A 22,074-nucleotide genomic window follows, 5' to 3' on the forward strand; every position below is an offset into this window, starting at 1 on the left:
TGGTCGTAGGTTTAAGTCGCAAATGCACTTAATAGGTTTTTATGGTTTAGTTTTTGTTTAATATTGAAACACTTTTATGGTTATTCCAACAATCTATTTCCTACCTAGATTGCTCTCTCCCTTGTTTTTATTCCATTTCCTAAAGGTCTTTTGAAAAAAAGCAAGCGAGAAGTTTAGAAAAATAAAAGCCAAAAGCAAGTATCATTTTTTTTTATAATCTTATTTTTGTCGTTGTTGCATATCGTTGCATATTTGTCGCCCGTCGTAATAATTAGCATAAAACAGTCTATATGAGTCCCAATCATCGTATATTGAATAAATATTGTAGATTATCGCGAGTGATATAAATCCGTTCGTGTTGTCAAATAATACAAGATGTACATCTATGAACTATAGCGCCCACAGAACATCCAAGACCAATATCGAAAATTCCAAATGAAGCAAGATTATTTATAAGGTAAAGTCCTCCTTTCCCGCTTCTATTTTTCGTTGTGATAAACACGATTGTTTAAGCTTATTTTCTTTCTGAATAATATTTATATATAGGTACATTTTACAGTCCATTCGTCGAGTACCAATCGATTTGGTACGTCACAGTTTGGGTTATTTTAATAATTTATGCGTATTTCCTAAACTGAGAACTTTATTTTCATTGAGAAATAGTGGAACTTTAATGCGTCTTTCACCATCTCCCACCATATAAATTGTTATTTATATGGTGGGTTAATAAAGTTTCAACCAAGTGTTATTTATATATTTTTAACGTATTAAGAGTGCAGCGGAACTCGACAAATTTATTCAAAATTACAGTTACATAAAATAGACAAACTTATGATTACAGATAAATGTACTTATTACAGAAAATAATCATAACGTAAACAGTGCAGAGCTGGTAATATGCAAAAATAGGAACCTGTGTACAATAATAGTGGGCGTTTTTCGTTATATAAAAAAAGTAGATTTTTTCCAAAATTCGTAGCATTTAAATTTAATAAAACTTCAGTTATATGAAATAGACAAACTTATAAACAAAAACAGCAAATGATAGTAGACAAATATACAGATGATTATATGAAAGTGTAAAGGAAACAATCAGAGTTGGTATGGGTGACATTATTAACTTGCGGTTGTTGGTAAAAACTATAGAAATATCGATAACTTTTAAAGTATCTACATAGGTGTAGATACGTAATATTATATTTGTATATTCTCGAATAAAAGTTATTATTAAATATGTTTAGGAGAGATGGGAAGGCTGATAGAGATATTGAAAGTAGGATAAATGCAGGTAACTCCATTAATGGAGAACTGAACGTGATTAGCGCTAACGAAAAAATGTCCGAAAAAGCAAAGCCAGCAGTCCACAATGGACTGTAAGGCATGGAACTAGCAGAGGAAGAATGAAAGTAGACTGAATGCTGTGGAAATGAAATCCCTGAGGCGTGTGTATGGTAAAACCATGTATGATCGTATGAGGAATGTGGAGATTCGCAAATAATACAAGGCTGATGTAAGAATTCTAAGTCAGATAATGGAGTAAGGCCGTGTCAAGAGTCAAAATAATAGATCAGTATGTATGAGACGATGTTTGAATATGATTGAGGCAAGGAGTATGTGCGAAGACAGAGTTAGCTGTGGGGAAACGGCGTGATGTTATGTAAGTTAATTATTTTATAATTATTTTTATAATCAGTTCTGTAAATCTCACGTCCAACAAACTATAATTCATGTTGCCTTAATTAATAAACAAAAACCAAAATTTGTTACTCGGTACATCTTGACTTAACTATTATTTACTTGTATCAAAATCATCCACAAAAAAATCATTTGCCATAAGTGATAAAGCAGCATTTTTCTAATGGTTAGTTCAATGGTGTCACACCATTATTTTGTTGTGATACAGGTTTTTAAATACCGGTAAATTGTTGATCAGATCCGGTCATGGTTGTATTTTTGCACTTTGGTTGAATGAAATAACATTAGTTACGGGATGCTAACATTTTACCTAGTGTATCTTATCACGGATTTTATAATAAATATGAACTGGCTGAAACTCGAAAAATAGACTCATTGTCGATGACAATGCATTCTATCAACTTTTGGTGGCAATCACGCATACAAAATTGAATAACATTACTGCAGTTGATAAACCAAATAAATGTTGGTTCAGGACCCTGACTCTAGACCCTGGAAAGGAAAGTTCAATCGTCTGTCAAACAAAAAAAGAATACATCTATTATTGGAAGTAGACGTTCCTATTATAGTAAACAACTTTTTTACGGGTTTTTAAATAATTACGCCATCACTTTTTAAAACCAGTTTAAAATACAAACCTAAATTTCAAAAGCTTTGAAATTTTTAACACATTGATTAATATTTTATATTTATTGCCTTAATTTTAAAGTTAATAAAATTTTAGATTACATTGTTTCGTATGTTGTTTTCTGATTAAATGTTCAATTCTCTTATCAGATGTATTTATACTTCTTCGCTATATTTCAGTTTCTTTAACTATGTGACTTTATAGTTGTGATATATTGAAATAATTGACGTATTTATGAAGAAGTCGATATTGTTTAGGAACAGAATCAATCCAATAAAACCCGTGCTTAAATATATTTTTCGTTTGAACGAGCATGTGAAAAATCCCTATAGCTTGGCTTGGCACGCTTAAGCTAGCCCTGCCGGATGTCTTGGTTTATTTAAGGTAGTTATGATGTTGATCAGGCTGATATCGGGGCATCAATCATCCCCACGTCAAATCCACCACGACTGTGGGTCAAACCTTATTTGCATAACCACCCCTTGTGGCGGTAACACGTTATATATACCTACATAACTCGTTTTTTAAGCAATTAAATCTAAATGTTTTAAGAGTGACCTTTGTTGATGAGAGCATTTAAATTCGAATTGTCATATTTATATTTTTACTATTTTTTTGTTGGGAAAAGTTGAACTGTATTAAAATGAAAACTCTTAAAAAATTTTAATAGTGGAATGTAATATTTATTCATTGAAAATCATATTAATCGCAGGACTTTCGACCACTTATCTAATTCCGCCATAAATAAGCAGCATAAATAAGGTAGTTCTTCGTCGAAGCATGATTTTTTTTTGTTTTTTTTTTTTTAAATGTACCTTGTAATATATTATTTGCATATATGTTACAATGTACATAGTAATCATTTAACATAGTGTAATGCATAAAAGACGTGCCACCAATGTAAATATGTTTCAATGTACATAGAAATCATTTATAATAATGTTATGCATATATGATGTACCAACATAATAAATATGTAACAATGTACATAGTAATCATTTAACATAATGTTATGCATATTACACGTGCTACCAATGTATATATGTTACATTGTATATAGAAATCATTTATAATAATGTTACCAACATAGTAAATGTGTTACCAACATAGTAAATGTGTTACAATGTGTATAGTGATCTTTTATTTTTTGCAATAAAATAATGAGTAAAACCTCAAATTGTAATATTTAATTATTGAAGACAATATCAGCAATTCCTAAACGAAATCACATCTAGGACTCGAACCCAGGAACCTTTCCTTGCCGGAGTTAATTTTACAATTAATCATTTAACATAATGTTATGCATATAAGATGTACTACCATTAATAAAGTAAGCCTGTCGTGTATGGTGGGATGTGTTTTTATGTTCGTTATGTAAATGTTAAAGTATTCAGATCATATTTTGAGTGTGTTGTTTTAAGAGGAAATTTAAAAACTTTATTGTTATTTATATTTCTGATATTTTCTGGTAATGCATTAAAAAAGCTTTCCTCCGAGTTATTTATAGTTGAATTTTTTTTACATTTTGGATACGGTTAAAAATTACAGATGATGATATGGTCGAATTAGCTCAGTAGTCAGAGCAATGCCCCGACAAGGCAAAAGTCCTGTGTTGTAAAATAACTGGTTTTATAAGTCGTGCGTTATCTAAAATGAATGAAAAAATTAAGTAGTTTTTTGGAGCAATTTATTTTTCAGACCTTTTTGAAAATAGGACAAACGACATAAATGTACCGAAAACTCAAACATCAAAATTTTATTAAAAACCATTGTTAGTGCGTGAAGGTCTCAAGGATTGCAATCGCCTAAATGTGTTTATAGAGTGCCAAACGAAAGAACACCCTAATAAGAAATGGTAGAAAAGTATTATGCTGGAAATAGTGCGACGCGTACAGTTGGTCGACCGACGACGTAGCGCTGACGAGCAGGACCGATGGTCCTTGAACGCAGCGCGCTGCACTACAGCTCTTTTTTCATTCACCTACATATTACCGCAAGCAAACAACGTACGCGTGGTACTATTTTTAGCCTTGGAGGCATACTGTGGAAAGACTGAATTATTATTTAGTAGAAGACTAGAAGAGGATGAAAAGTTCTTGGAATTGGTGAAAAATATATATGATAGAGACAGATGCCAACATATAGAAATAAGCCAAATCTTGGCCAGAGATAATAATAGCATAAAAATAAATCAATACAGAAAATTCATGTTCTGTTTTTCTCTACGAAATACAAACAAAATTATATTTAGATTCAAAATATCATCGTTTTCTATGTTTCAATTTTACTATTGATTAGTATGTAATGCGGTTGTCAGAAAAATATTGACCAAAATACTTGCATATCTATGAGTAATACATATTATTTTAATTTTTAAATCATCTACTAATGTTTATTATGTCTCGGAAATGCGCAGAAAAGGGAACTTACAAAAAAACACATTTTTTCTTTCAATTTGTTTAATCTCTCGCAAGGGTAATTTGAAAGTAGATGCTGTATACCCGTCGCTTTAACAAAAGAAATGCTTTTCAAAAGATCATATTGTAAAATGGATCAAATTCATTCGTATTTTTAAGACGAAATCATATTTTTCTTAGATCAATTTTAGACAGCTGAAATGTGAAACTTTGAAAAGTTTGTTTGTTGTCGTCCCAAATTATTGAAAAATAATATTCAAACCCCACCCTAATATTTATCACGATTACTGAGTTTTCAAAATAGATTATAAAAGTTGGTGGGCGTCTATTAAACTAGACAGTTTTACCGAGTCTATTCGAAGGCTTAGATGCTTCCAGAAATAACAAATTATCACTACGAAGTACATATTCTAAATTAAGATATAAAATCGAAGTGGTTTCAAGTTGAAGTAAACAAATTATCTTGCTATTCGATGGTTTAATATCTCATAAGATACCTCAAGTAACAATATATTTGTTGAAATATGCTTCAGATGAAAACATTTTTCTCGTAACTAATTTTGAATGCATTATCTAGGTTCTGAAAGATAACATTAAGATTTTATCGATAATAAATAAATAATTATTAACATTTTCTAACAACCCGATACTTTGGTTCGTTCAAATAAGCTTACATGATTTGTTATGTGTATATGTATCTAAAACCTGAATAATTAAAGGTTCCTATTAAAAGATAAAAAACTGTTTTACAAGTAGGAATTATTACCAAAATGAAAGGGTGGGTGAAGTTTGTTTAGATCAACCTAACCAGGGAAAAATAAATTATTGGGTTAAAGAAAACGATGGTTCCTTTTTAACATTAATCCCACACAGGAGACCAAGAGGAAAATAATTTCCCTTCGGGGCCTATGCCATCTTAAGGATGCTCTATAGAGTGTTTTTTTATGGATAGGAAAGAGAGGAAGTTTTGGAAAAGAAAAAGGTATGAGTGATGGCTAAGAATCTAGGGAACAGTGTGTTCAGGAGTGACTGATGTATGATCTATCCTTCCCGCTGCAGCGCAAGGTAATGGGTCAAGAGACGTCAGTTGGAGAAGTCAAAGGGTCTCCCCAGACCAAGCTCTCCTGATCCGGCACGCCACGTAGCTGTTGGGTAGGCGCATCTTGAACACACCTCACCCGATGAAACCGGACATCTCTACTAAGCCACCAAATATAGAAATAAATCACTTGGGGTGACATATGGCAGAGGTGTTTTTTGTCCAATAAATGGATCACGGTACGGCGGTACCGAAACCCGCATCCCAAATTGAAATTATTGAACTTTCAAATTGTAATTATTACCGGTTAGTAGCCAAGGTGAAAAATGTCAGGTTCCTACCCAGTCTTCGTGTATTGTGGATTCAATTCCACTGCTTCCTAAATCATTGCACAAGCAACAGGAAACTCAACATCATCATTGGCAATGCTCTCTAATAATAATCCAATCGTGAATTCAAAATTATAATAGTTTCGTATTCGTTAAAAGTTTGCTTTCCTTTTAAAAGAATCTCCGAAACTCGTCGACGATAATTATTCCTTAAAACAAAAAATTTAAATACTCTTCGAAAAATTTAAAGTTTTTTTTAATCAGAATACATCAAAGTATGTATACCTATAACTATAATGTTAATGAGATTTCAATGCGGATGCTGTAATATAAAAAAAGCTTAGTAGCTGTCGACAGTATGAAAAAAAATGATAAATATTTAAAAAAAATTATTGGCTTATTATATTTATCGGGATTAAACCCAGTTGTCTGCCACAATACACGGGATCCGCTAAAAAGGTCTCATTAATCCGCCTGATCAATTGCTTATCCCAGATGATAAGGGCGGAGAAGAGGAGGCCATAATTGGCTGTAAATAATAACGGCGAGGCTGCAAAGAGAAAATAAATTGATGAACTCTCGTCTCAATGGAATTATGGCTGAATTGGAGATTTAAGAGAGTAACGACGGACGAAAAACTTATAAAGAAAATGTTGTTGTAAAATACCTTTCTTCATTTATTTTTTTATCAGATATTACTTGTTTCAGTTTTAGTTAAAACACATTAATCTAATGAAAGTCAACGGTTTCGTCTTACATAATTGTAAAACTATTGATAGTTTTCACTGTGCTATATATAAAACTAAAATTAAATTATTTTACTTAGTAAAACATAACTTTATTTAGATTAATTTTCCGACCGGTTTCAGAACCACTGTTCCTTCAACAGGGTTATATATGTACATATTTTTTATTATTACAAAATTATGGACAATAAATTAGGAGTTGAAGTGGTGTTGGATGTAAATGAATAAGGGGTAGGAGAGAGAGACATATGGTAAAAACGGAGGAAATAAAATATAAATAGGAATATATATCATCTACCATGGGAATCACATGTTAAAGATATATACTCACATACAACAATACTTCCTTTTACGATTCTGCCAAAACATAACATAAAAAACTGCCATTCTGCAAATAATTAACATTTCTCACACACCAACACTAAACCAGTTTTTAATTCCGACATACACCAGCACAAAACACAATCACAAAATCAAAAACACTTGGAATTAACTCCTTACAATACATCGCAATTAAGCAATACAATGCATTACCTACTAAAAATTATTTCCTCAGCAGTTTTATTAATAAATGAATGACACACTCTTTCTTTGGTATTCTAAAAAAAACTTCTGTGAATATTTCTTTTAATGTAATTATAAAATATTTTCCATTTAACTGTTTTAAGTCTGTCCAGTCCGTTATAAAATCTACGTACACTGTTCATTGAACTCGTAAACTTTTGTGAACTTGTAAATTCGTTTTCTTATGTATACATGAGTTTTTTTTTTATTTTATTAATGTTAATGTCTCAGCTTTTTTTTAAACTCACTGAATAATATATTATAAATATTAATGTTAATATTTTTCATTTATTTATTTATCACTAAATAATAATATTGATTTCAGTGCTTATTAAATTCACCCCAAAAAACATTGTCAAATAGCAGAAAAAACTTCGTCAGATTTACAATTTCTGACAATAATTTTGATAAAATTCATGATTTACAACATCATAAGTTTTTTCTAGTTTCAATGTTAGTAGTCCAGCCCTGGTAGAATTTTTTTTTAAATTTTATTGTTTCAATCTTAAGCAACAATTTGCAATATTTTATATTAATGAAATGTGTTAGTATGTCTTGTCAGATAAGTTCCTAGCAAGGCAGATTGCCTGTTCCAATGTACGAGTTTTATTATGTCTTGTCAGGTCGTTATTAGTTCTTAGCTAGGCAGATTGCCTGTTCCAATGAACTAAATGCTCGTGAAAACACCAATAAAATTTTCTTTAATAAGATTTTATTAAACCACTAAGTGTGTTATCATTAGCTATTTTTTATAAATATTATACAAAATAAAGAAGGCATTTTACACAAAAAAAAACAATAGAGAATATATCTATAAATATTATCAACAAAAATCATTATTTCATTAATGTGCTCTTTTTTATTTTAATCAATTGCAAGAAAAAATATATTTCATTAAATTATCTTACAGAAGTTTTTGAATGCCTTCGTGATGGTGATTTACGCTTGGGGTATTATGCCCTTTGCGTTAAGGAGTTACCTTTAGCCAACGTTTCTGACAAACGTTAAGCCAACGTTTGCTAAAGTAGGAGTGAGCGTAACACGGCATAATACCATAAAAATAAATCAGTGTAATACTTTTGGCCATGAAAATCTCAAATCATATCCGCCTAAGTGTTAATTTACAAGACAATATATTTAGCTACGTGTTTGTAAGAATCAAACTCAAAACGTTTACTTCATTTGTTTGATATGACAAATGTTAATTTAAATCTGGTTTGGGAATGTAATGTCCTTTTATGTAAAGTTGAGTAAAATTACTATATTAAAATGAAATTTAATTCCTAAATTATACGGATTAAGGATTTTTCTATATGACCACGTAATGATAAAATCTTGTTTAATTTTCTTCGCTTCTATAATCCCAGGGGAATAACGGCAGAACTAAAGATTCAGGGGAACAAGTAATTTGATGATCGGCAGTGAAAGAGACAATGGAAGTGGTTGGCGAACAAAATGCGAGCCTTGAAAAGAGTGGAGACTGTAGTACTGCTCTGTAGACGTGGGTAGACAGACCAAAAGATTGTCATCAATTTGCAAAGCACTCGAGCAGTCTGTCTTTGAGTCTGGGAGCTTAAAATAATGATTTGTTTGGGAGATTTCGTTAAATGTCTCGTGGAATGTAGCTACCTTTGGATTTGCGAATTATTAATTTGATAGCAGTGATTATTTGTAATTTAATTATACAGGTAAGACTTCTGGAAATTTTAATTTTAGAGTCAAGAGCACGTCAAATGTTGGAGAAATTATTATTATTCTGCATTTACCACCAAAATTCGGAATAAAAAAAATATTTTTAATAACCAAATATTTTTTATAAAATAACCACCTATTAAATTTATTTTCACAATTATTACCTAGATTCATATTTTACAATTATTACCTGCAGCAATACTTTTTGGGTTGTTTTCTTATTTAGACATATCCGTTGCTCTTTGATTTTGTCGTGTTAATTAAGAGTTTCGTTATTTAAAAACAATAATTATTATTTTGCAAAAACTTGTTTATTTAAATAACGTTTTTAAATAATAACTTTATTTATTTAAGTAACGTTTTTAAATAATATCTTATTAATCACAGCTTATTCTGATATTTTTGTCTTAAAGTTCTTGTTTGTCTTTTCTTACATGTTTTAGTTTTCAGTATTCTAATCTGATCCCGACGAAGAATCCTTTGGTTTTGAAACGCGTTGTTATTTTTTACTAAAAATATAGGTGTGAAAAAATATGTTCATTTTATATTAACCTCTTAAATAATCATTTTTCTTAAAGATGCTGTTAGAAAGTCAGAGAGTTTGTGCGTATTTCCGCTTCTTTAATAACATCCAAATACATGAGATTTTTTTTTTAAATTTTTTAATTCTATTTGAGACACGAAAAGGACATTTAAAGTACATTCTTGTTGTTATTTGAAAATAAATTTACAAACGAATATAAATGTCCTTAGACTAATGTGTCTGCAGCATTCACGTTTGCACATTCACTGAAGGAACACAACAATATCAGTATTTTTTTAAGCTTAAAATTAAAATTAAAATTTTCTAAGCTTTAAATTACAAAATTACAAGATATAATTATTTTTTAAATATGTTTAAAATAGGTACATAATACAAAATATCAAATCATCCAAAATCAACAAACAATATTTGTTTTTTGTTTTTTAGATACAAAAATTATGGAGATATCTCTTGAAACAAGTTATATTATTTACGAGAATATCTATGCAAGTATGTGTTTTAGCAATATCATGGTATGATCGAGACATTCTAGACATTCTAAGGATTAAAATAACCAGTGTTATTGGCAAAAACTTCGGTTCAAAATATGTTAAGGTTTCTAGTGAATTTGGGTCTGGCGTTTAACTTGATTTGATGGACTATATTACTATCTACTTGATTATTCACAATTTTTTTAAGCATTAAGAGGTCATTTATGTTTCGTCTTTTAACTAGACTCTCTAATTTGAAATATGTAAGTCTTTGTTCGTAACCGCCTAGTAGATGGTAGACGCCTGATCGATAAGACAATATCCGTGTAAATTTTCTTTGGACAGATTTAAGTCTAGATACCTGTGTGATATAATGTGGATTACAGACTGTTGACACATACTCAAGAATACTGCGGATTAACAAATTGAATATAATTATTAAGCTATTAGAATTCTTGAACAGTTAAGTTGATCTTACAATGAAACCGAGTAATTTATTTGATTTACTTACAATGCATTCAATGTGTTGGTTGAACGTTAGTTTGTTGTCGAATATAATTCCTAAATTTTTTATCGAATTAACTATTTCCACATTGTGACCACATATGCTATACGAATATAGGGTTTTGTTGGTGTTCTTAGTGAAATTTATAACTTTGCACTTAGCTATATTCAGTTCCATTTCGTTGTAAACACGAAAAGTAGATAAAGTATTAAGGTCTTGTTGTAAGAGTTCACAATCTTCCATAGATTTAATTGCTTTATATAACTTCAAGTTGTCAGCATATAGAGAAAAGTTACAGTGGAGTTTAGATGTAAGGTCGTTTATAAAAATTAAGAAAAGAAAAGGCCCAAGGTGTGATCCTTGTGGTACGCCCGACGTAAAACGTATCCAAAATCTAAAAAGAACAGCTTTTGAAAGGTGATAAAATACGCTTTAATTTTAATTATTAGAAATATTAAAATTATGAAATCAAACATTAAAAAGGTTTAAAATTGGCTCACCTTACTAATTACTGAATTTCGTCTAACTGCTGAAAACAACAAAAAAAACACCTATTTTCTTTGGAAAATATATAATAAACTTTACAGCCACCTCACTTTTATTGTTTATTGTTTGGTATAAAAATAATCAATATAAAATTCACAAAATTTCCGAAATTTTCATCAAATTGCAGCCGAAAGCTTTATTTCCAAATAGATGTACATTTTAATTAGCATTTGGTTATTTTCTAGATTTCTAGAATATAAAGCGAAGTATGTTTTCTTTGTAACATTGTTTAAACAATATTTCTATCCGTGAAAGTTAGGGAGATGCAAAGATTCTTGTGATATCATATGAGCTTTTCTGAAAAACAAACAAATCGTCTCTAGACGCAATAATTGTTCGTTTGGAAAACCGAACAAATTAGCCTGAGGTATAGTAATCTAAATAATGATTATCTTTAAAACTAAGATGTTTTAATAAAATTTAGCTCAGAATTTATTGAAAGATAAGCACGAGTTTTCAAAAACTTATAAAAAGGGAGTTCATGTTAACAAAAATAACAAAGAAAATTGCCAACTTTTATCTATTTTCCTATAATGTAAAATAACTGAACAAACGTTCCCGTATTATATTTCTTATAAAACAGTATGTATTTTATAAGAAGTAGAAAAACATTGTTAAAAATGTGATTCGACTTTCCTCGTCATACCGGTCAGTGGATGGGTCGCCATCGCGTTTGGGTCCCACCCAGGCATTGTGTGTTCAATTCCTCGGCTGGATAAGTCCTCCATCACAACACAGGCAACATTTTCCGCTTACTATTGTGGTGGTAGAAGATTTTAAAATATTATCAGGTTAATTGTAACCCGGTAAAGCTCTTCTTGTTTTTTTAAAAGACCAAAAAAAAATATATATTGTAGTATAATAACATTGTTTTAAACTGCATGCCACAAATTCAACGATTTTTACTATTAATATTATACTCATCAACCATATTCCTCTCCTTTTTCATTACCACTTACTTATTTCTCAACAATGTTAGGTGTGTGTTGTTTCTTAAAAATTAAATCTCGTTTTTTTCAATTATTTGTTGTTTAAATACGCAAAACTCATCAACCCGCGTAAGTTTTAAAATAACAACGCTTCTTGAATTTCTTTCAAGGAAAGCGTGTTGTATTTTTAGAAGGTTAGCTGAGATGAATTTAATTCAGTGGAATCTGTTATTTGTTAGGAAAATTTAAGACATGTTTTTATTGGTCCTATCTTTTACCTATTATTTCAAGTCATTGGGAAAATGGCTCAGGCAAAACAAAATAAATGCGCTTAGTCCTGTTGACTGTTTAAACACAATACTTATTAAAAAAAAAACAATAATTTTCTTGACGATCTTCAATTTGTTGATATTCGAAAGCATAACGTGTGAAGGGTGTTTTATGCTAGAATGTTTTAATTAATTCTTAAACCATACCACTCTGGGAATGTAATTATTCCTACCACGGGGTACTGAAGTACCCCGCGCAAAAAAAAAAATAAAAAAAAAGTGTTTGATATTTTTTAAAATATTATTATTATTATGGCAAAGTAATAAGAAAAGACAATAAAATTTATAAATAAAAACTAATATACATTTTTGTCGTTACACGAAGGACAGATTTGGTATTGATGGTCAACACAAATATGGCGGCGACAAGTGTTACAGACAGATCGAAATTTTTGGTCCTTTGTGCGCGGACAAAAGCAGCAGCGACCAGGTTTGGGATTATCAAGGACCGGTCTATGATCTTCACTATGCATATTCAAGACTGCACGTATATTTTCTCTGATATCCCGGGGTAAACTTGGCCATTGTAATTTTGCTCTCATATGAGGCTTTATGAGTGCCATTGACAAACTCTTAAGAAATTCACACCGCTTGGTTATTTTCTCTTTATCAATGTTAGTTGACAGCTAGAATATGACACAAGAGTTGACACCAACGGCATTTAGCAACCCGTAGAAGAGACACATGGGCCACCTTTTGATCTTCCTGGACGACGAGTACTTCTTACAAAGTTGGTCGAACACATCCACCCCTTTGGTTTTATTATAGAAATGTATTTTTTTCTGGAAGGTACACTTCATTATCCTTGTCAGGGCTGTCATATACGGTGGACAGCATAATTACAACTTTATTCTTAGCTGACTTCAGAGGACAATACGATAAAAGTGTGAGAGGTCCGTCGTAGGCAAACATTGATGTGCATTTCTCTCGATTTTTAGTGTCCAAGAAAACAGGAGAAATTTCTCGTTTATTCTTCTTTACAGTTCCAACTAATGTTATCCCTTTTTCCAGTAACTTCTTGGCTGTGGGTATAGACGTGAACCGTCTGTTCGAGTCTGGGATGCCATATCTGAAAACAATACAGACACCTCATTACACTGCATACACTGTCATTACATTCATAACACATTATTAGTCCATGAATGTCTCGTTATTGGGCGCAGGCCCTCCCTATAAACATTGTACTCTAACCATTATCACAAAGTAAAGTAAATCATAAATAATGTGTAAACTTACCAGAGAGATGTCGAAAAACAACTTCAGTAATTCAAGTAAAACTGGAAGGAAGAACTAACACTATTCCTATCACGGGGTACTGGGGTACCCCGGAACACCTGTGTACGCGACTGCACTTGCCGGGCAGTCACGGCTTACTGATGTACTTACTCGCCAATTATTGAGAGTAGATTAGCTAGAACGATTTTTGCAACAGTGGAATATTGTTAAAATTGTTGATATTTTAAACACCAGGGGGGTAATCCAGTACCCCAGGTAGGGTTTAAGAATTAACGACATCTATGAACTCGAAGATTATAACTTTTATTTCTTTTAACTTTCACATAGGAATTGAATAAGTAAATACTTCGAAAAGAATACTTCATTAATTACCTTTGAGAAGTTTAAGGTAAAAAAAAATTATAATTAAGGTGCTTTTTAGGAATTAAATGTTTTCGTGCATGACCGATGATGTTTACAGAAACTAAAATTTTAATACCTATATTATTTATTATTAAGTAAACAATGTGAGTTACAGCACAAACGAGATACAATAGAACTAAAATTCGGTAGAGGAGAATTGAATCCACGACGCTTGGTTGGGAACCAGATACATTTCGAAACTCAGCCATAAACCGTTCAAATTTTTATGCTGTATGCTGACAAATACATAGGACTTATAATTTTATGTTTTTAATAACTTGCTTGTAAAAAATAATCTGTGAAACATATTATTTCTAGTGTTTCGATTTGAATTAAAAACACAATTTATTTTCCAATTAGATTTTTTTTTAATAATCGTTTTACAGAACGATCACTGTTTTTATATTACTTTTAACATTTTCCGCATCATGGGAAACTTTAAATAATTGATTTTCAGAACGGTTACAGTTTTTTCCATTATTCGTAACGTTTTTCCGCCATGGGAAACTTTAAATGAAAATTGCTTTACCATAACAGCTTAAAAAAATTATTATTATTTTCACCATCGTTAATTTCCAATTGACCGCAAACTTGCGTTTCAGAGGCAAGGCGTTTGCCACAAATGCCACTTCAAAATGCAACATAAAACATTCCGCAGAAATCAATATGACAATGTTATGTAGAACCATTATTGGCTTCATGAATTTGTTCACTAATACGACAGATTTTATATAATAGTTTCTTTGCCAAATTTTATTTAGATATGGTTGTCAAAACCTTACCTATCTGATAAATTATTAAATTGGTCGGGGCTAATGGAACTATGACATTCCTATTTAGTAAATAACTTGAGTATGAGGGAAGTGTAGAAACGAAGGAATAAAAGATGCTAGGAAGGTTTTAAAATACCTTGAGAATATGCTATTTCTTCTGTTAAAGTAGAAAAGGTAAAGAAAGGAAGTTGATAATATTTACGAATAAACTCGGTGGTCAGAACAATGCCTAGGCAAGAAAGAGGTCCTGGGTTCAATTCTTAGTTCAAAACTAGGTGCAACCGAATCTTTTTATCTTTTCTATTTCACGATTTTCTTAAGAGTGGTTACTGTCAATATATGGTTATTTTTCAATGACCGAAAATATGGTTAATTACCGTTTTATTACAGATTGTTGATTTCCTTAATTTTCGAGGTGTCGCACCGGATAATTTTTTTTTTACGAGTTTTACCGAATGGAATAAGCTTAACTGTAATCTCCAGTACAAACATATAAACTACATATAAGCTTCTTTTTAAGCGCAAACTTGATACCAGTGTTTATTATTTCTTTATATTGTATCTTTTTTTACTTATGAATTTTTAACCTCACTAAGACAACCTTCATTAAGTTTATGTTTCAACGTTTCACAGACAATTCATTGAATTCAATTTTATTGCTCGCCTGTAATTTAAATGACTCGTTAAGTCGGTAATAGTACATCAGTATTGTATGTTTAAGCGAGTGTACATAATTCATTGAAGCTGGCTTAGTAGTCTGTTCGTAAAAGATATTTTCATTAAAGTCCAAACGTCAAATACTGTAGATAATATGTGGTGACATAATAAGCAAGCTCCAAGGCTATGGAAGTCAATTTACGATAAATCAGTTGTTCTTAAGTTCTATTATAATATGTCTATGCTAATTTGATGCTTATACTTACGATAACCGTTAAAAATACATATTCACATCTATTTACATAAGCTGGGCTTATGTCAGGTATACGTTGATGGTGAAATGCAAACAAGTCCACGTGTCCATCATCTGGACAATGCCAAGGGAAATACATCAAGAAATCATCAGGAAATAACACAGGTTGAGCGCATGGAGGATCATCGTTTACATTTTATCTCATTAAAAACATTCGGAATCGATTCATTAATAATTTAGGTTGTCCCTGATAGCAAAATAAATTAATTTTTCAGTATTGTTGTGTTATATTTTGAGCTTCATGTTAAATACATTAATCAAAATTATAATGGATTCACCGGCTAATAGTACGTTAGACTGCTCCGATTCATTTTATTTGTTTTTGGTTTAAAATACACGATTCAAAAATGCATCAGACCTGTTATATATAAAAATTGTACGTTTATCTATATCGATAGCCGATTACTATACTTTTTTTAGTTCTTACTAGCAATCGTACATTTTTTCTACTTGATAAACTATCATTTCTATGTGATTCAATTCCTACATATATACAATTTTGTTAATTGGAAGGAGTCAAACTATGACTTTAAAATCCATGTACCTGTACAACGAAGGTTGCCAATAATCAAGGAAGAAGTAAGCTTATTTCTAATATTAGTAATTTATTTACTGAAGGTAACTTAAGACTTCGGTTATCTTATAATATATTATATTTAAGAATATTACAAGAAATAATGTCTCGGGAGATAAAATATAACGAAGAGAATATTTCTTTAAAAGATCCGTCATCTGGAATCCGTATTTAAATTTCAAAGGGATTGCAAGAGATTAGGTCGCCGACCACAGAATATCAGAGATGAATTCCCTGTAGTTTCAACTCAAATAATTTAATTATCGTAGAATACTAGAAGAACACAAGAAAAGCGATGTTGGCGTGTTCCGCATTCTAAAAGTCTGGAAGATTTCTCCTTAACGATCCACCTTAATTTGTAATATTAGGAATCCTTCTTATGTAGATAGCGATTAGGTTGAAATTCTCGCTCATTTGATTTGTCCTAAAATATCGCTAAAATGCATTTTTTATTTTATTTTTATAAGTTTCGGCCCAATATTAAAAAAAAAATCCAATTATAATCTAAAAAACTTTATTTAGTACGCTATACAATAAAACCATATCAGTAAAAGGGCTCTTAAGTAGGAGATTTTGCGTATTTTAAATGGGCTTGACACACAACTTTTCTTTTTATACTTTTAAAAAGATAAAAATACTCGATTCTTTTCTTCCGACAGTATTTAATAAAAGCATCTGTAATAAATAAATTTCTTTAACAAAAAAAACATGATTTTTGGATGCGCCATTTCAAATTCAGAAATTTAGTCTCTCACTGCGAATTTAAAATCAAATTTACTGGCAAATACGATGTCAGGCAGTGAAAGAAAAACAGAATACGCAATGTTGTAAGGCTGTCTCGATTTAAGAATCAAAAGTTACTATGTCAATATCATGATGACATTAGTTTCCATTCCAATCAAGCTTTTCTCAGTAATAATATAATATGTTTTGTAAGCACTAAGTAGCCCAAATGAGTACATTGATAAGTTTCATAATACACACGAGAAAAATATATTAAGTTTATTGTTTATTGTTTATTGTTGTTGTTATACGCCCATAGGGGCTTTTACATAGATTATAAATAAGTTTTACATAAGTTATCGAGTTAGAATTTATACTAAGAGTTATAAAAGTGAAGAATTTTAAAAAAATATACAAGTAGTTTTTGAAGAATATGGCATATATGGCATATTATAGAATATAATATATATATATTAATAAGTAAGAAGTTAACATTGCAAAGCCTATCTTAGTTTGTGGAAAGTTTGTGAATCTCTTTACAGACTTCGAGCTACTTGCTTGCAGTAGTAGGCCGCTGGTTCCACCGTAAAATCAATAGCGTTGCACCCTCCTGCCTCCCTTGCTACCCTGCTAGAAATGCTCACTCCAACAGCCTACATCCACCTTCTCCCCTTGGAGCCTTCCCACCACCCAACTGCTACCTTCTTTCTCGCCGGTAATACCCTACAGGCCAACAACTGCTACGTAGTGCTCAGATCCTAATGTAAATGTACTATTCGGGGAAGTGGGAAAACAATGCTAATAAATACTTCCCCGCTTGACTATGCATCGAGAATATAGTCGGTTTACTGTCCAAAGTCATTAAGGTTACATATGACACTAATAAGGGGGCGTGCTCGACGCTCACCATTTAAGTATTCATAATTACGTCATTAATAGATGACTAAACGTAGTTGGCGCTAACAAAAAAACGTCCAAAGAAGCGACGTTAGCAGTCCACAATGGAGTAGTGGTACCTATCTTGATGTATGGAAATGAGGCATGGAACTAGCAGAGAAGGGATAAAAGTAGACTGAAAAGTCCGGTTGAAATGAGATCCCTGAGGCGTATGTGTGGTCAAATCATGTATGATCGTGTGAGAAATGTGGAGATTCGCAAAATGTGCAAGGCGTAAGCATAGTGAGTAAAATTAAGAAATGATTTGGTATATATATCTAGAGCGAATTTGCGAAAAAAGGAGTGTAAGTAGAATATATGATACTAATGCGAATGGTAGCAAAATTCGGGGACGCCCGAGGAAGACATGGTGCGATCAAGTGAATCAGATCTGGTTTGGCCATGTCAAGAGTCAGAATAATAGAACAGTATGTATGAATGTAAATGAGGCAAGAAGTGTATGCCAAGACCCAGTTGTTTGGAGAATCTTCCTCTCTGCCTACTCCTGTGGGGAAACAGTGTGAAGGTAAGTTAGTTTGTTAGTTATTTATGATTTTTGAACTTCAACTTTTACTAAAATCTCTAATATTTCTCTAGGGATCCTTACGGATATAAGTTATTTATATTTAAGATCAATAAAAACTGGACCTTACGTACATTACGCAGGGCCTAGGCGTTAGGATTGGAGGTTTTCACGATACAGACTTCTAGATTAATGCTTAAATGTTCTAGTCGAAAGATATGATAATCAAAAGATACAAGAAATTCAAAATAAACAGCTCATCTTTATTTTAATCAAGGAAACTGCAAATAATTACTGTTTTTATTTAGAAATATTAAAAACACCACCGCAATAAACTTTTCTCTTTAGTTTTCGTAATAAGAAGACAGCAAATTATTATTAGCCTGAAACACAAATGTAAATTGAAAAAATCTTCCGGAAAAAATAAATACCGCCGACAGGAATTGAACCCGCATCTTCTGATTGCCGGTCAGGTACACGAAGTACTCTGCTACGACGGCTTTTAACCGCCAAACAATGCAATAAATACTAGCATTTCATTGAAAAATCATTGCTTTTTGATTTTTTTCGATTTATGTTTGTGTTTCAGGCTAATATTTATTGCTTATAATAATTTGTTGTCCTTTGTGCTTGTCATAAAAATCTTGTCTTGTAAACATAAGTTTACCATAAATGAAAACAATCCGTTTTTAATATTCTCCTGGTGAAGGAAGGGTTTTTCCAAAACCGGAAGAGTTTCATAAAATTAAAGTGGTAAAATAAATTTATTTGTTTTTTTATTGTAAAAACAGTAATATTTGGCAAGACAAAATATTTCACCCTTAAATGAAGATATAATATATATCGACTCCACCTAGGGAGAAATTAAGTATTTAACAATACCTTTCATGCAAACATAAGTTGCTTGTTTTCAGATGAAAAAAAAACTAAAAGGAATAATCGCTGAATGAAATACAAAGGTTTGTATACACATTGTTTCCGTGCACCTGACCTGAATCAGAAGGTTTAAATTTACTTCGGCGGCATTTATTTTTTCTCTAAAGTTTTTTCAATTTATATTTGTGTTTCAGGCTAATTATTATTCCTTACAATAATTTGTTATCCTTTGTCCTTTGCATAAAAACCTTATCTTTATAACTTATGTTTACAATTCATAAAAATAATATTATCATTGATTCGGTAACTTAAAGAACCGAACGGTTAGAATCTTCTCTTGGGCTGAAGATGTGCGTGATACTTTTGAGACGATATGGCCAACCTGCAGAGGAAAAATATTGTCAAAATTAACACGATTTTTGTATCGCCCTGGTGAAAGATCACCATTATGAATCAAAACGTTGCTTGAAATGGCTTAAACCGTGTTTGGTGATTATATCTGAAAAACCAAACGTATCGTAACTCTTCTATCTCGTTCCCTTTCAGAATCGTTCATCCCAAAATAAACCCTAATTGGGAACTCCAAAATCACGCAGGCTCGATACAGTCTGGAGCAGTTGTGACTCATGTTTAAAAATAAACTCAAATGCGTGGCATTAAGTTCTCAAATATACCACCATTCCAGACTTACACATTCAAATAAACATTATCTTATATTATTCCTCTGTCCAAGGCTAGGAACAACACTTGGATACTATAATAAAATGCTATAATCTTTTGTTGAAAATTCTCATAGCAACACATAACCACCGACATATTTTTAAATGGGGTTTCTTCCCCCCAACTTGTTCTCCGATGAACCCTTTGGATTTTTTGTTGGCTGCATTCCAAAGAGGCTTTGCTACCAGACAGCATGAATGTAGTCTGGATTTTGGAGAGCCACCAGACCTCAAGAAGAAATCAATGATTTCGAAACAAGGTCAGTGTCTTAAACGAATGAAATATTTCACTCATTCGTCTCAATACAAATACGTATGAGTTTTTACACTAAAACTTCATCATCAATCATAAAATATTTTGTAGTTATATTGCTTTCGTTATTTCACTTTTGCGCAAAACTTTTTTTTATAATAACCAAAAAAACACTTATTTTTTCATAAGCATTTTCATTTCACAATTAATTCATTATGAAATAAAAATGAGGAGAAAAGCCCACTAGGGCGTGTTATAAATAAATAAATAAGTTTCTCCAAAATCGGATGACATTAGAGCAGTTATTTCAACGAGGATGGTAGCGTTAAACATGTTAAAAAAATTGAGTATAAAATAAAATATTAAAAAAGTAAGAATATTTATCAATACGTTTTTATTTGTACGGCGCTAAGTACCTTAACCTTTTTTTTAATTTAAAAAAAAATGGGAATATTCTTGCCTTCTTTTTTCTTAGAAAGGTTTGATGAAATCTATCCCCATCAGTTGTTTTCCACAATTTCTGTTAAGGTTAATTAGTCTTCCTGAATAAGAGAAAATAAAAACAGATTTGGTATTATTCAAGAAAAAAATAAAATCTCGAACAAAGTGAAAATCAGTAAGTTACATTGTCAACAACAATCAGTAACCATATTTATATGCTTTTAGGTTACCACGTTACATTACTTAAGATATATTATTTGTAAACTCTATGATAATATTATTATTTTTAACTCTACACCAAACTCAAGAGCTAATTCTCTTCATCGGGTTAGAAATATTTAAATATATAAACTTTTTTGCCATTGTCAATTTCAGATCTCGGCGAAGGTGGTGCAATTCGACGAGTTCCATAATAATACATAGAATATATGACAGTAAAAGTATAAATATTGTAAGATAATACATAGAAACGATAAATATTAAAATATGTACAAAAAAATAATGATCCAGAAAAAAAAAAAAAAAGTTAAATGTTTAGACATCTATGACATTGGGAATTGGCTCCATCGCTTGTAAACGGGACCCTGCCAGAAGTCCAGCTCTGCTATCACAAGAGCGTTGTAGCTCGAAGCTAGTCGCGTTCTGCAGCTGGTGATCCGATGTTTGACTAGGGCTCGCATTCCAGGAACCTTGCCCTTCTTCGTATATCTCAATGACACTACAATACCGGGACAACCATTCGGGAAAAGCATGCACAGTAATGTGTTAAAACACAGTGATTACTTACACTTTAGGACGGGTTGTTTCGGAGAATCTGAACAATTCATCAAATTTCAACGTTCATTTTCCAGTTCCACGAAAGATTTTTTCAAGTTCTGTTTTTATTTCTGTTCTGTCTAGCCAATAACCTATAATGATATATTAACAGAAATTGCATAGGACTTTCACAGACCCCGAAAATGAACGTTGAAATTTGATGAATTGTTCAAATTCTCCGAAACAACCCGTCCTTAGAATGGGTTGTTCAAATTTCAATGTAAAGTTCCGTGAAAGTCTTATTCAAGTTCTGTAATTATATCAATATGGGCCAGTTGCTTCACAGAACTGGGAATTGTGTTACAGTAACATAAAATAAAATAGAAACTAGAACAATACTACATATAAGACAAATAACTAAAACTGCGCTTAGTACTATAAATGGTGTTTTTAAATATA

At 31.4% G+C, this 22,074-nt stretch overlaps 1 protein-coding gene across 1 annotated transcript in view; it reads left to right on the top strand.

The window, feature by feature from the left end:
* Positions 1–22,074, top strand: part of LOC149425905 (phorbol ester/diacylglycerol-binding protein unc-13-like) — a 304,195-nt gene that overhangs the window by 71,897 nt on the left and 210,224 nt on the right. The window lies entirely within an intron of this gene.

The sequence above is a fragment of the Hesperophylax consimilis genome, chromosome 2 (genome assembly GCF_061612785.1).
Source record: "Hesperophylax consimilis isolate HC1 chromosome 2, BYU_Hcon_1.0, whole genome shotgun sequence".
In the NCBI taxonomy this organism is placed as follows: domain Eukaryota; kingdom Metazoa; phylum Arthropoda; class Insecta; order Trichoptera; family Limnephilidae; genus Hesperophylax; species Hesperophylax consimilis.